Below are 11,945 nucleotides of genomic sequence, written 5' to 3'. Positions count from 1 at the left end.
TCCACATGTCGAACCTTCACGGTTAGCTTCTTTACTCGGGTGGCAATGTCCTGCCAAATCTCAGCAGCCCAGATGGGTTTCCCTCTGCGCTGCCAGTTGGCCTTTTTCCAGCGATCCAACCATCCCCACAGAGCATTAGCTACCATCCATGAGTCAGTGTAGAGATAGAGCTTTGACCACTTCTCCCGTTCGGCAATATCTAAAGCCAGCTGGATGGCTTTTAACTCTGCAACCTGACTCGATCCACCTTGTCCCTCGGTAGCTTGTGCAACTTGTCGTGTGGGGCTCCATACTGCAGCTTTCCATTTTCGGTTAGTGCCTACAACTCGGCAGGAACCATCAGTGAAGAGGGCATATCGTCTTTCAGTCTCCGGTAGCTCATTGTATGGTGGGGCTTCCTCGGCACGTGCCACTTGCTCCTCCTCTTCAGAAGATAACCCAAAAGTCTCACCTTCCGGCCAGTTTGTAATTATTTCCAGAATCCCAGGGCGATTCGGATTTCCAATACGGGCGCGCTGAGTGAGGAGGGCAATCCATTTGCTCCATGTAGTGTCAGTGGCATGATGTGTGGAAGGAACCTTTCCCTTGAACATCCAGCCCAGTACCGGTAGTCGAGGTGCTAGAAGCAGCTGTGTTTCAGTGCCAATTACTTCAGAGGCTGCTTGAACTCCTTCATAGGCAGCCAAAATTTCTTTCTCTGTGGGAGTGTAGTTGTTTTCAGACCCTTTGTAGCTTCTGCTCCAGAATCCCAGTGGTCGACCCCGAGTCTCACCAGGTACCTTCTGCCAAAGGCTCCAGGATAGACCATGATTTCCAGCTGCAGAGTAGAGCACGTTCTTTACCTCTGGTCCTGTCCTGACTGGACCAAGGGCTACCGCATGAGCGATCTCTTGCTTGATCTGGGTGAAGGCTTGCTGTTGTTCAGGGCCCCAGTGGAAATCATTCTTCTTGCGGGTAACCAGGTAGAGAGGGCTCACAATCTGGCTGTACTCAGGGATGTGCATTCTCCAAAAGCCTATGGCACCTAGGAAAGCTTGTGTTTCCTTCTTGTTGGTTGGTGGAGACATAGCGGTGATCTTGTTAATTACCTCTGTTGGGATCTGACGACGTCCATCTTGCCATTTGACTCCTAGAAACTGAATTTCCTGAGCTGGTCCCTTTACCTTACTTTGCTTAATGGCAAAACCAGCCTTCAGCAGAATCTGAATAATCTTCTCTCCTTTCTCGAAGACTTCCCCTGCTGTGCTCCCCCATACAATGATGTCATCGATATACTGTAGATGTTCAGGAGCCTCACCCTTTTCCAGTGCAGCCTGGATCAGTCCATGGCAGATGGTGGGACTGTGTTTCCACCCCTGGGGCAGTCGGTTCCAGGTGTACTGCACCCCCCTCCAGGTGAAAGCAAACTGAGGCCTGCACTCTGCTGCCAGAGGAATGGAGAAAAATGCATTGGCAATGTCAATGGTGGCGTACCACTTTGCTGCCTTGGACTCCAGCTCGTACTGGAGTTCCAGCATATCTGGCACGGCAGCGCTCAGCGGTGGAGTCACTTCATTCAATGCACGATAGTCCACAGTCAATCTCCATTCTCCATCAGACTTGCGCACAGGCCAGATGGGGCTGTTGAAGGGTGAGTGGGTTTTGCTGACCACCCCTTGGCTTTCCAGTTTACGAATCATCTCATGGATGGGAGTCACAGAGTCTCTGTCGGTACGGTATTGCCGACGGTGTACTGTTGTTGTGGCGATTGGTACCTGTTGCTCTTCAACTCTCAATAGTCCCACAGCAGAGGGGTCATCTGAGAGACCAGGTAAGGTATTCAGTTTTCTGATGTCTTCTGTCTCTACAGAAGCTATCCCAAAAGCCCAGCGATATCCCTTTGGGTCTTTGAAATACCCATTTCGAAGATAGTCTATGCCGAGGATGCATGGGGCCTCTGGGCCAGTCACGATGGGGTGTTTCTGCCACCCTTTCCCAGTTAAACTCACTTCGGCCTCTACTACAGTCAGCTGCTGGGATCCTCCTGTTACCCCAGAAATAGAGATTGACTCTTCTCCTACATACCTTGATGGCATCAGGGTACATTGGGCGCCGGTGTCAACCAAAGCCTTATGTTTTTGTGGGTCGGATGTGCCAGGCCATCGGATCCACACAGTCCAGTAGATCCGATTGTCCCTCTCCTCTACCTGGCTAGAGGCAGGGCTCCTCTATTCCTGGTCTTGGTACACGTTGCTCTCTTCCTGTAGATAGGTTCTTGAGGTCCCTTCAAGAGGATCAGTCATATCATCGTTCTGATACTGTTTGGAGTTCTGTGCACGAGAGACTGGAGCAGCGTTGACTCTAGGTGAGCTTCTTATGTTCGGTGTCCCTCTTTTCAGTTCACGTACCCGGGCTGCTAAGGAGGAGGTGGGTTTTCTATCCCACTTCCTCATGTCTTCTCCATGCTCCTGAAGGAAAAACCAAAGGTTACCTCGTGGAGTGTGTCCTTTCTCCCTGGCTGGGAAACGCCGGCTCCTAATGGCAGAGACTCTTGTTGGTTCTGGTGAGATCTGGTAGTTTTCTGCCTTAAGTTCTTTTTTTAGCTTCTGATGGCCCTCTTCAATCAAGCTCCGGACTTGCTCAACCAGCCTTGTTTCCACGGTTGAGACATGGGTACGAAATGGGGCAGTGACAGTGTCCTCATAAATTCTTAGTTTATTGGCCAAGACGCCTACCATGTCCTCACCTTCCCTCCATTGCAGTGTTGCCAGGTAACGGGAGTATATCTCTGGTCCAAGCCGTGCGAATCTCAACCACATCTGTGAGGTGCACCGGACACAGTCTGGGCTCTTAGGAAATCTCTCATCTTCTGAGAAAATGATCTCCAGCACAGCCAATTCCCTCAGGCATCGGATACCTTGTTCCATTGTGCTCCATTTTCCTTGGTGCACCTGGAGATCTTCTTTACAAAGGTATCTGTCCTTCACACTTGTCAACAGTCGCCGCCAGAGGCTGAGGGTTTCTTGGGTTTTCCCGATCCCCTGGTCAATGACCACATCCCGGGACAGAGATCCCAGTTGCCTGGCCTCACTTCCATCCAGAACTGTGTCATTGGCTGCAGCGTCCCAGATGCGGAGCAGCCAGGTCAGGATGGACTCGTTTGCCTGGCGGGTGAATTCCCTCCGCAGGTCACGCAGCTCACCCAGGGATAGAGAGCGAGTGATGATTTCTGGCTCTGTCTCTTCTGCTGGGTGCGAAGGTCCTGCCACGTCCTCATCAGTGACTATGCGAACTGATTTGCTCTTTGATTTCTTCTTCTGAACGGGGGCAACTGCTACTGGTCTGGGCTGTTCTGGTTCGGTGACAATTTGTGTGGAGATGCTGGTGGCACTTTTGGTTCCTTCTTCCTGGATAAAAGTCTGTGTAGAGACGGATGCTGTTGCTTTTCTTTTGGCTCTTTTCTCCTTTGTGACAGTCTGTGCAGACATGGACGCAGTAGATTTGTTTCTTTTTTCCTCTTCCTCAAGAATACGCTGCACTATACCATGTAGTGTTTTGTTTCTAAGCATGTTGCAGGCTGTGAAGGCTGTGCAGAGAAGACAAAGCAGAACTAACAACAATATTATGCTGTCCTTGGCATCCAGAGAGAACTCAACATTTCCAAAAACTGCTGTGCCATGCCTGAAAGATTGGAAAAAATCATCCTTTTCCCCTCCCCCCAGGGGCTGGGTGCGATTGTTGAGACCCCAGATGTAGCAGCCTAGACTAGGACAAACAAACAAAGTTGAGTATATATTCCGAATGATGTTCATTGCCTCAGAGGTTATCATGCAATAGACATAATAGACCAATAAAGCAATTTTTATACCATACCCTGGTCTACACAGGAGCATTACAACCGGCAGATAGTTCCCCATGTGCGGAAAAATATAGAGAGTAAGATATAAAACCCACGTAAGCATGTTGAGAATCATGGTGAATAGGTGGCTGGCAAAATTCAAAATTGTAATGCTGACTTTTTTCTCAGTACCTTCGTGCCCCACGTTGGGCGCCAATAAATGTACTGGTTTGGAAAGCAAAACCAGTGAGACTTCAAGTCAGTAATACAATTTTTAATAGGGAAGAGGAAAAAAAAAGAAGAAAAAAAAAACAAAATACATGCAATAATAAAAATAAAACCACTGACAGAGTCAGAATACAACCTGATACCCTGTCAGTCAGGGTGCTGGTGCAGTTTTCCTCCAAAGGGTCCAGCGATGATGTGGATAAGAACCTGGTTCTTCCTCTGGAATCCAGTGGAGAAAGGCTGCTTTTGGCGTTCTAAACCTCAGTTTTTTATCTAGGTAGGAAAGGCTTGGCTCATCCTCCTGGCTGGAGCATCTCCCAATGGGATGATGTAATCTTATCAGTTCTACAGTAGGACTCAATGGCCCATTAACAGAAGATACTTCCCACAGAGATAAGGATGATCACCCTTATCAGTGATGGCCCATCAACAGAAGACATTTCCCACAGAGATAAGGATGATCACACTTCTCAGATGGTAATAGAATATGTATGTTGTATTGTAAACCAGGACAGTTAATTATTATGAATGAATTTTGTGTAAACAGTAATAAAAGTTTAAAAAATGAAGTGAGTGCTGTTTTTTTTAAGAAGCAAGTCAATTCACTTCCTTCATGATGTTAAAGACACGTTTGCCAAGCTGAAAGCTTTGAAACACACGACATCATTTCAGGGGAGCTGTGCTTACACAACAACAAAATAAGCAAAATTCGAGCTACCTTTTTTTTTTTTATTGTTGAAATCAAAGTCTCTTTCAACACACACAGAAGCCTGGCAGGCTGGATGGAAGATGAATGACAGCCATGGGGGAACTGCTCCAGGGTGTTCTTAAAAACCCTTTTGCCTCTAAAGCAGGTAGAGCAATATCCATGAATTAACTGCTGTGATTCAGCAGTAAATTCAGGCTACCATATTACAGGGTTTAGCATAACTACAGTCACAGTTATGGCACAAAAACATTTAGTTACAACGTCATTTTTAACCTTGCTCATTGATTTCTAGCTATGTCTAGTTGAAAGTGGTTGTCTTGTGAACAAACTAAGAATTGTAGATATCAAATAGTTTCTGAGATAAAAACTTATTCCCAGCTTAACCAATGAATACATCTCAAGGCTTTTTACCCTACTGCCTTACCAAGAGGAGCCCAAATAACATTTCTTGAGGGTAAGTTTTTGTACATCTCCCTCCATCCTGATCACCCGAGGTTTTTTTCTCCTGTAACTCTGGATAAAATTCCTCAAAGGAAAGCCTTTCCAGGCAGGAAGACACCAGTCTTTAGATGTATTTTAATACATCAGTGTTGAAATTGGTCATCTGCTTTGCTTTTGGAAGGAGATGGAGGGCACAGGGCAGGAGGAATGTGAGTGCAATGCTCTGACTCTGGCTGGAGCAGCGCTGGTGCTGCAGGACCTCTGGGAGCAGTGTGGGGCTGGGAAAAGCTGCTCAAATTGTACAGCTCTCAGCATGCAGGGTGAGTGCTTCAGTGGCATTTATCTGGGCCAGGAGAAGTTGGATTTCTGTAAGGTCAAGGTGGGATTATCCCAGGAAAGGTCCTTGATATTCCCAAAATTTACCCAACTGTGTTTTTTCTGAGCCTAAGAGCTTTCACCTGAACTTCATAGAACTCTTGGTGGGAGGCTGAGGGGGCATTATTTTTACAGTTTTGGGGAGCAGGCCCTTGCTCTCTTTTTGCTGCTTGTAGCCAGACCATTTTCCTTCTCAGAAGCAGAAGTAATGATGGATGTGGGGTGTTAAAATTGACTCTTGGGGTTTTAGTTTTGTAGCCTGGTGCCTCCCTGTCTGGGCACCGAGTGCTTCGTGCATTGGTCAGGAGCACTGTGACAGATCTACCCAGAACACAAATAAAGCTGCCTGGATGGGGGCAAGGGGATCTGCTCTTCCCTGCAGTTATGTGTCTTTCTGTCTCAGGAAATTAGATTGGTTTGCAGAAATGTCTTTCAGCACTTTGGGAAAAAAATCCATCCTGCTGGGTCTTACCTGGAGAGGGTTACTGAGCTGGTGTTGAGTGGGGCTTGAAGACATAAACTGATGGCAAGGTCTCCTTGCAGTGGCCGAGGCTCAGACACCCAGTGCTGGTGCTGGCCCTGCTCCAAAGTCCTGTGACACAAAGGCGTGGACCAACGGGACAATAAAAGAGAAGATTTGCTCTTGGTCATGCTCTGCTCAGCCTCAGCAGACTGGGAACTGGAACCTCCCCTGCTGGAATGTCTCAGCAGGAAAGGCGTCCGTGCCGTGAGCTTTCTGGGCTCAGCTGCAGGGCCAGCCTTGGACCTTTCCTCCCTTCTGCATCTGCTGCCAGGGCTTCCCAGCAGTGTCCCTGTAGCTCCATTCCAGCGGCAGCAGCTCCATCCAAGAGGTAGTGATGCCTTGGAGAGGCTACCTAGAACAGAGGCTAGACAGAGCTAGAAAATAAAGTTGGTATTTGTTGAAAGGCCTCCAAAGGGCACACCTTGGGCAGTGCAGGAGCCTGGCAGAGGCTACACCCAAGAGGGATCACAGTCACGAGTTTTTCAGACAGATAGGAGTTTGGTCTATTTATGTATCAGAGGTTAATTGTCCAGTTACAGCTTCAGGTAATAAAGTCACATTCCCTCAGTTTGCTCCCCCCCCCAATTCCCTTTTGTTTCTACTTTTCAGGCCTGAGGCTGAGATGATGATCTTGGTTCCCATCTGGGAAAGGTTTGTTTTGTCTGACCAAACTGTGATGAGAATTTACTGCACTACATATGAAGTTCAGAGTTATACACTAACGCAGTACAGGATTTGAAAAATATAAAAGCTAAAACTTAAGGCATCAGCAGGAATGAGATACCTGGGAAGAAGGAGGACACATCTCTGGATAGGGAAAACTTCCAAGGGGAAAGGTTGAACTTCTTTCCCCTTCTCCACTGCTTGTGGAGCTGTGAGGAGAACCCACCTTGCAATAAATTCAACATGGCAAAGAAGCAAAATGTCCCAGACTCCCATTTCTCTAAAGCAGACCAAACATAAAAAAAAAGATGGGCAGGGAGCTGTGAAGGGAAAATTCCTGGTTTATATCTGCTTGTATGCAAGTTTCTTTTTCCTCTTCTAAACTGCACCTGATATATTTTTATTGGACCAAGATGTAAAACTTGGGTTCGATTGCAGCCACGATTTCTGACCCACTAAGTGTTACTGAGAATTATCTCTTGAGGCAGAGTAACTATTTAATACTGCACATCCCTTGTGTTCAGTCATGAAAGCCGCCTGGAGGGTCTAACATTTCTAAATTGAGTGATTATCTATTGGTAATTGCACTCTCCAGACAGACCTGGGGAACAGACATATGGTTAGAAGAATGGCTCCATTTTTTTCTCCTTCCTTTTCTTTGGCTGCTTACTGCTAACAACAGCACTTCAGCTGTTTCCAGGCTCTGAAAAATGTTGTAAAATCTGAAGGAGTCAGGAAAAAAATTCAAAAACAGCAGCTTCCCTTGGCAGAAATGTTGTTATCCCTGTCACTTCAAGGTGCTTTTATGCCACACAGCTAAGCTGAGTAGAAGTGTCCACGCAGCAAGGTCTAAAATCAAACTCAGTTTTTTTCTTCACTGACTCTACTAGATTGGGGCTCTGTTATCTGGACACACTTCATTTCCAGTACAAATCTGTTCAGGAAGAAATGTGTATGACTTGACCTTTGCACCTTAATTCTGTTTGCTGAGTCTTGGCTCTTCATCTTGCAAACAGGAGTTAGAAACAGCCTTTACACCCTGAGAAGTCCCATTGTGTTTATAATAACTCTGGTTTCAGCATGATAGAAACACGGATGACAGAATGTGAAGTAGGGCAGTGTGGCTCCTGTGGTAGCTGCTGACCACAGTGAGGAGTGGTGGCAAAAGCTGTTGTATGAAAGGGCAAATCTTTGATAGTATATTTTCTAAATATATGTGGAAAATTCCAGACAGCTCCCGTAGACTTACCCAAGACTTCAGCTACAACAGAATTTGCAAATTCCCTGATATTTATCAATGCTCAAGTACTTCTCAGTGTCCGTGGTGATTCTGCTTTGAGATCTAAATACTTCCATGGCCGAACTTAATGCATAGAGAATCTGGAACTAATATGCATGTGGGTCTAGGAAGCCAGTGTCTAAAGCTTTGCACCCTCTGAAGCTGTGATAACCTCACAGCTGCTGCTCGAGCAAGTATTTGGAGGCATCACCCACCCTGTTCCCTATGGGCACAGTTATGGCATGTCCCTTGAAGTTTAAGTCACCTTCTGAAGTCGTCACTGGAGTGATGTAGTGAGGGATGAAGGAACACCAGGAGGTCAGTTGGTGTGGATAAGGATGCTGCAGTCAGTACTGCAGCAAGGGAAAGTTTTTCTCCCAAATGCAGTTTGGCTGGAGCTGTACAAATCAGCAGGACCTGAATCAGGGTCTGTGAACTGCTGGCTGTCCTTGGGACCTTGGAAAGCTTCATGCTGCTCTCAGTGGCACACATGTGGCTTCGTGCTCTAAAGGGGTCTTAACAGAGTGTGAAAATCCACCCTGTGGAACCTCTTAAACTCTCACTGCAGTGTCTTTCCCTGCCACCAGATCTTGTAGCTCACCTGCTTCTCCCTCCATGACACCTCACCTTTATTTCTCCAAGGTGACCTTTGAGACTGGGAGCTGCTTCCACAGGACCAGTGAAGAGGTGGCTGTTTAGTGCTGTACTTCTGAATTTCAACATGACAGTGTTTGGCATGCAGATACAAATTAAAGGATGAGAAACAGGTGTTTGGATTGGGAAAAGGCTTGTAATTATGAAGAATATTCTTGCTGACTGGTGGTTCTGTAGTTAAATGGGTTTGTCATCATGCTCCTGAGCTCTGTAAATAAACAACACCCAAACATTCAATATTAATTAGAAATGTTACATAGGCTTATGCTAATACTGAAGCACCATGACATGTCCACAAATTGCATCGCTGGAAATAATGGTGATTTTTTTTAAGAAATACCATCCCAGCTAGAATTCTCCGTGGGACAAAAAACCAAACCCCACAATAAAATATCACCACCCCCAGAAACCCAAAACCAAACAAAAATCCTGAGGTGTCAAATTTCCCAGGATAGAAAGGGATCTGCAGAAGTTGGTGAGACTTTCAAGCAGCTGCTTGGCCTGGTGACAGAGCATGAGCCCAACAGGCGAGCTCTGTGTCCTACAGCAGATCTCTCGAGGTGTTGCTATTTCTGACTGTGCACCCCATCCCCCTGGTAGGGGAGCAGAGAACCGTGGAGCTTCTGAAACCACCACAGGTGGCTGTGACTGGTGCACCTGAGCCCTCTGTTCACAGCCAGCCCCATCCCCAAGAGTCCCACCCTGTGCCCAGAGCATTGTCCAAACACTCCTGGAGCTCTGTCAGGCTGGGGCTGTGACCCCTGCCCTGGGGAGCCTGTTCAGTGCCCAGACACCTCTGGGGGAAGAACCTTTTCCTGATATCCAGCCTGAACCTCCCCTGCCACAGCTTCGGGCCATTCCCTCAGTCCTGTCACTGTCCCCAGGCACAGGGCAGAGATCAATGTCCTCACCCTTTGTGCAGGGAATTGCTGGCCTTAGTTGCCTGGGTCTCCCCTGGGTGTTTCCAACCTTGTTCCTTCTAACTTTTTGGGCAGCTCTCATATCTTAGCCCTGAGATGTTCTCTACTATGATGGGAAAGAAATCATCATCTGTGTTTTAAGATCTGTGAGGATTCAAGACCTCTGGTGGAAGGAAGGGGGAAATGAGTGGACATACATCTCTAGAATTAATCCTCCAACTGAAATTCAGTCATTAGTCAAAAACCCAAAAGTATTCTGGGAAGTCAGAATCATTAATAAATGACAAATGTTTTAATCTTTTAATCACTCTAACACGTACTTTGCTCCAAAGAGCTTTGCTGAGGTGGCCGAAGCCTGCACAGATGGATGAGGAGCAGAATCAGTCAGCAGTGGGTCACAGCCCACCTGTGAGGAGAAGCAGCAGCCCCTGAATTATAGAGACTTAGAGAAGGACTTGAGTAATCACACACTGGGACTGAGCTAAAGGGTTTCACGGGGAGTGGGAAGGGTTGTCAACCTTCCAGGACTCTCACCAGGGTAAATGGCTGCAACAGCCCAAGTTTTTCCTTAAACAGGAGTTATTAGAAGGGCAATTATTATGGCAGGCTGATTCCTTGACCCTTTGCAGGGTGGTCTGCTGAGGGCTGGCATCTTGTTTTCCCTTTTACAGATGGATTTTCAAGCATGTGAACCTGAGGCTCAGATGGTCGAGGGTGGCAGAGCTGGCACAGTTAAATCTGAATTTATTCTCAGGCAATGCAACCACAAGGCACAGCCCATACAGCATCAACAGTGAGCCTGAGCAGCCTGGTTTTTGTTGTGGCTTGTCCCTGGATTAGGTGGTTTGATGACTTTCTATATAGTGTCATCTTAAAGTGTGTTTGACTGCAGTAATCTGGCAGTGTGGACCTTATTCAGCCTCTCTGTCTCTGCCCCTAAAACAAACACTTTTATGCTGTCTGAGACTCCTTCCAATTCCTCCCCACATCACATCATTCTCCTCCTTGGCAGCCTTGCACAAGCTAAGGACTGAGAGGGAGCAAAAACCTATCTAGCAAAGACAGATAAATGAACAATGCACATGAAAGCAGCTTGCCTTGAAACTTAAATTGGTTGCTAACTTTCCTCTGGTTGTGGCAGGGAAACAGATCATTTCCAGTGCCCCAGCCTTTAGGAGCTTGGCAGCTTTTCAGTATCTGACTAGGGCTTCAGTGTTGGGAATTTAATTGTCTTCAGCACCTGCAAAGGAAAAGCTAATAAGTTACTGAAGTTTCAAGGTAGACTTTCATGCTGTTTGGTTTGTTAATTGAATATTTAGCCTGACTTCCTAAGGAGGCAAAGCTCGCTGACTGTTTGCATATGTCTTGCCATTAAATTTTAAACCAAAAATTGAGTAGGAATAATACCCAAAAGGGATAAGAAGTGTCCAGTTAGATAAGAGAATTCATTCACAGTCTGAAAAACAGGAGAAAAAGGCAGTGTGAGGGCTTTGAGTATTCCTGGGCATATCCACATAGAATTGCACTGCCTGAGGGTCCAATCCACAAGAGAGCCTGGCCTTGCACCATGTCCTGTTGCATTTTAACACTTTCCACGAGCCATTTCAGCTGCAGGCTGAATGCTTTTGATCCTTGTCATGGGAAATATCTCATGTCTCCCATGTGAGGGCTGAAGGGTCAGATCATCCTCTTCCTCTTCACTCAATTAAAATAAATATTTTCACCTGCTTTCTTTGGACGTATTAGGCAATGGTATCTTGTGAGACAAAGACATAGTTATGTACAAGAATGGCACTAGAACCAATGACACACTTACCTGCAATTTTTCCTACCTCTTGCAACAAAAAATTCCTCCTAAAATGGTCAATATTGAGCTAAGAAGAAATGAATTGCCACAAGAAATAAATACCAGACACTCAGCTCACCAGGGCCTTTACAGTTTGTTTCTATTCCCATTGTTATATGCAAGGTGTTGGGCTGTTCTGCAGAAATCAGGATGAAAGAGTCAGATGGATTGAAAGTTGATTATAGCCAATTCAAGACATTTAGAAGAAAAATCCTCACAAGTTCTTCTGAGCAGGGTCACACATAATGTAGTGGCTTCAGTTGCTCTTATTCTTGTGAACATGGTCCTGAATCAACAAAGAATTATGAATACACCTGGCTTTGCAAGCAGAATAAATTTCCAATGCCTGTGCCTTTAAAGCTCATTAGCCTTCAAGGGGAATCTGCCCAGAGCCTTGAGTTAATCACAGGTCACTGAAGATCTTCAGAAATGGTCTAAGGGTGGCTGCAGCAGTGAGGTGTGCTGGAAGTTCCCCGCCTTCAACCCCTTC

The sequence above is a fragment of the Cinclus cinclus genome, chromosome 5, assembly GCF_963662255.1.
Source record: "Cinclus cinclus chromosome 5, bCinCin1.1, whole genome shotgun sequence".
In the NCBI taxonomy this organism is placed as follows: domain Eukaryota; kingdom Metazoa; phylum Chordata; class Aves; order Passeriformes; family Cinclidae; genus Cinclus; species Cinclus cinclus.
Note: the sequence above shows the minus strand (reverse complement) of the source record.